Here is a 4,475-nt window from a genome sequence, read left to right as displayed (position 1 = left end):
GGGAAAATTCCCAGGAGAGGAATAGCTGGTTTAAATGGGATTTCCAGTTCAACTTTTCTAAGGAGTCTCCATACTGATTTCCATTACGGTTGCACCAGTCTACACTCCCACCAGCAGTGGAGAAGGCTTCCTTTTACCCCACAGCCTCTCCAACATTTGTTGTTGGGTGATTTCTTTATGATAGTCATTCTTTTTGGAGTGAGATGATATCTCGATGTTGTTTTAATTTGCATTTCTTGAATGGCTAGTGATGTGGAGCATTTTTTCATATATTTATTTGCTTCTTTAATTTTATCCTCTGAGAAGCGTGTGTTCATCTCGGATGCCCATTTCTAGATTGGGTCTTTAAATTTTGGGGCCCTAGTGTTTTTTAGTTCTTTATAAATTCTACAGAGCAGACCTTTCTCTGAGTACTTATTTGTCATGATTTTTTCCAAATTTGTGGGTTTCATTTTCACTTTGTTGGTAATTTCTGTTGACATGAAAAAACTTATCCGTAAGAGCAGGTCCCAGGTGTTAATTCTTTCAACTGTTTCCCATGTGATTTGATTTCTGTTCATAAAGTCTTTGCCTACCCCTATGTCTTCAAGAGTTCCTCTTACTTCTCTTCCAGGAGATTTAGTGTCTCTGCTTTAATGTTTGGATCTTTAATCCATTTTGACTTTAGTTTAGTACATGGTGATAGACCTGGGTCAAATTTTAGTTTTCAGCATGTAGAGAGCCAGTTTCTCAAGCACCATTTGTTAAAGAGGCTATCTTTCTTCCAGTGAGTATGTTTCGCCACTTTGTCAAAGATAAGGTGGCTGAGTGTGTTCTTAGGGGCTTTAGTATCTTCCAATAAAGATTTATTTCTTGTCCTGTATACCAAACACAATACTTTTCTTACCTAAGACAGCCTCATCGATGGCCCACTTCCTTAATAATCAGTTTTTTTTCTCCTTTAAGCTGCAAAATTTTATTAAAAACTTCACAATAAGTGATCCTTAATAGTCACACATAGAATGGTGGTATCACAAGCCTGTAATCCAGCTTTTGGGAATGCTGAGGGAGAAGGATCTAATTTGAGCCAGTCCTGGCAGCTTAGTGAGATATACTCTCAAAATAAAGGAAAATGAGCTGGGGTTGTAGCTCAGCGTTAAGTATGTGAACTCTGTGTTGTGAAATACAATCCTGCTCTCACCTTGCATGTGTAGTTCTGTCTCTATGCCAAACTATGAATTGGCTTATTCCATTTGGGCCTCATATGATGCTTCCAGAATATCACTTTAACAGACAGTAATTAAAATTAATGACAGAAGAGACATTTACTCTCTTTATAGCATTTTCATGGTTAGTAATATGAAAAAAAAAAAAATCTCCCTTATCAAGAGGTAGGATAGTACTCCCATGCAAATACTGCTGTACCTTTCTCCTCCCCTTTCTAGTTAAGCTTGAATGCCCTAAGCTTAGAACTCTGCTTCTTGGCCTCCAACTACATGAATTCATTTTCCCTTTAATTTTTATCACAGTCATAAATGCAGTACTAAGAAAGTACAAAATGCAGTACAAAATAATAGCACTGAGAAAGATTTGCAATAAAAAGTCATGAACTCTCATTTCTTCTTACCTATTAGAACAATCAATTCTACTCTTTTAGAGGTCTGATGGTTATCTTTCTAACATGAATTATCTAAGCATCAATTCAAAACATTACTGAGAATGTCAGAGATTCTAAGAAAACAAAGAAAGAAGATGAGACTGGATAGATTGTAAATATCCATTAGAGCCCATACAATAGAGTAGGTCAGCACAGAGGAAAATTTTATTTTAAAACTAAAACTTTTAAAATTTATTGACATTGTAGGTAGTGTCTTTTCTTCTCTTTTTAAAACTTACATTTTTCTTTTTTCCCTTTTTCATGTTTTCCCCTTTTCTTGTTTCTTTAAAAAATTGTTTGCAGGGCTGGGGAGATAGCTCAGTAGAATAAGCACTTGCCTGGCAAGCACAAAGTCCTGAGTTCAATCCCCACTAAAAAAAAAGATTGCTTTCAACCAATTCTCACCAAAAAAAGATATGAAATCTCTTGGAGAAAACTGCCTCTTGGATGTAAAAGCTGTTAGAACATAACTACCAATCCAAAGGACTCTTTTTGAACAAGAAAACTATATGGACACTGTTTCACTCAAAAGAAACTAGAAGCTTTACTCTCTTTTAAGGTGTCATCTTCTTCTGAAGTTCTTTTCTAGAATAACTCCAGAACAATTCATTATTATCCCCAATGTCTTGTCATACCTCTTGTTAGAAATATACAGCTTGGCTATGTGGTTGACATCCTCCATGGTGACCAGGGCCTGGTGTTTGGAGAAAGCTTCTTCAATTGTGCTAAGAAATGAAGTACCATCATTGGCTTTATAGTAGCTCTTGGCCATATCGATAGCCATTCTCTATCAGATACAGATAAAAGCTTTACGATAACCCATCTACTCATAAAGACTTGAATGTAACCACAGAAAGCAAGTATTAATAGGTAAGCGGGTAACCATAGAAAGCGGGTATTAAACGCTTTTGTATAGAAAAAAATAGCCTGTTTAATATTGTCTTGTTCCACAGAAATTTCCACAAGCCTAACCCATTCTTCATTGTCACTGAGATTTTAAAGTACAGCAATCAAATTTGAACTTCAAGGAATTTTCCATGTCACCTTGTCTTCACATATCATGGCAAGAGGGGAGAATAGCTCATAAGGCAGAGGCACTTTTCATGATTTACACACATTCAGTATGACCTCTTCTCACTTTCTTCATGCAAAGCAGACATTAGCTTTGCCGATGAGATCTCTCAGGGCTCTGGGAAGTTTCCTTGGAGGTCTCGTCTCATTGCCTGCAGTGAGTTGCTCACGTGTTTCTTTCTCTTTCTCTTCCTCATCTTTAGTCTCCCCAAGCAGAGAGATAAAGATATTTTGAACCAACTTACCCCACCAGATGTTTCTCCTTCATTGACATTGTTGATCTTCTCCATTGGCATGGTACAGTTAATTTTAATGAAGATGGAACTCCAGGATCATCTGGATTTTCTTCAGCTGATAATGTTCCTTTCTGCTCTAAGACTTCTTCTCCTGCATTTTCTTCTCATCTCTCCACCTCTTGAACTATTCAAAGGATATCTTCCATTCTGGATGATCTAGAGCTAAGCCCAAGGCTTGGGCAATGCTGGAAGCCCAATGTGAAATCAGAAAAGCAGCAAGAAGTCTGTGTTGTGTTCTCTCCAGAAACTTGCCCAGGCAAAAACAAACTTCCTGGGACAATAAATTTTGATGTAGCCCACTCCTTACTGAAGGGAAGTGCAGCCATCCCCTACTAAGGTTCTGAATGCTGAAAGCTCCCTTTTTCCTTTGAATTTTTCTTCTTCCCCCTTTTTACTTTTTCTTGTTATCTTGTTCTTTTTTTCTTTTTAAAAATTACACATTTAAAGTTTTTCTATATAATTATTGCATCTTTCTTTTCTGTTTTTGTGGGTCCACCCAGCCTCCTGGTTCTGGAGATTTAACTTATGGCCTTGTGTCTGCTAGACAAGCCCTATACCACTGAATTACATCATCACCCTTCAACCCCCTTTTTTTGGGGTACTTGGGATTGAGCCTAGGGCCTTTGCACTGAGAATATCAAAACTTGAAAACAAGGTTCATGACTTATTCCCCTAAGACATAAATAAAAAGAATGATTAGAATATCTGAGAATTCTGGTATACCATTAAAAACCAAACAGATTCATAACAAATAGGCAAAGGAGAAGATATATAGGCTAAAGGCACTGAACCTATTCACTAAATAACTGAACATGAATATCCAAGTACAAGGGACATTTAACGCCCCAAAGACATGCCCAGTAAAGAATTTTTCAAACCACATTAGAGTTATGCTGCCAAAAGCACAGAACAAAGAAAAAATACTAAAAACTGTAAGAGAGAAATCCCAAGTCACATTTAAAGTATAAGCCATCAGAATTATAATAGATGTCTCTGCACAAACTCTAAACGCCAAAGGGTACAGAATGATGTACCTTACATCTTTAAACAAAATAACTGCCAATCTTAATTATTATGTGCAGCAAAGCTGTCCTTCGAAATAGAAGGAGAAATAAAGAGCTTCCAAGATGAACACTAAGTAAGGCTAAGGGACTTCATGACCTCTTAACCAGCAATACAGACGTTACTTATGGGCATTACACATCCAGAAAAGGAAGAAAGTATGGAAAAGAATAAGTCTCACTAGAAGTGTAGATAAGCAAATGAGAATTAGGAAAGACTAAAACATTATTAATATGGTAAACCATCTAATCTCTCACTTTCTTCATGCAAAGCAGACATTAGCTTTGCCGATGAGATCTCTCAGGGCTCTGGGAAGTTTCCTTGGAGGTCTCGTCTCATTGCCTGCAGTGAGTTGCTCACGTGTTTCTTTCTCTTTCTCTTCCTCATCTTTAGTCTCCCCAAGCAGAGAG

At 37.2% G+C, this 4,475-nt stretch overlaps 1 protein-coding gene and 1 pseudogene across 2 annotated transcripts in view; both read right to left on the bottom strand.

Moving 5' to 3' along the window:
- Pign (phosphatidylinositol glycan anchor biosynthesis class N) overlaps positions 1-4,475 on the bottom strand; it is a 150,650-nt gene that overhangs the window by 20,464 nt on the left and 125,711 nt on the right. The window lies entirely within an intron of this gene.
- Positions 2,108-4,475, bottom strand: part of LOC111818603 — a 20,193-nt pseudogene continuing 17,825 nt past the window's right edge.

This window comes from Octodon degus, unplaced genomic scaffold (assembly GCF_000260255.1).
Source record: "Octodon degus isolate 3935 unplaced genomic scaffold, OctDeg1.0 scaffold00097, whole genome shotgun sequence".
Lineage (NCBI taxonomy): Eukaryota > Metazoa > Chordata > Mammalia > Rodentia > Octodontidae > Octodon > Octodon degus.
Note: the sequence above shows the minus strand (reverse complement) of the source record. Positions and strands in the feature narration are given on the sequence as shown.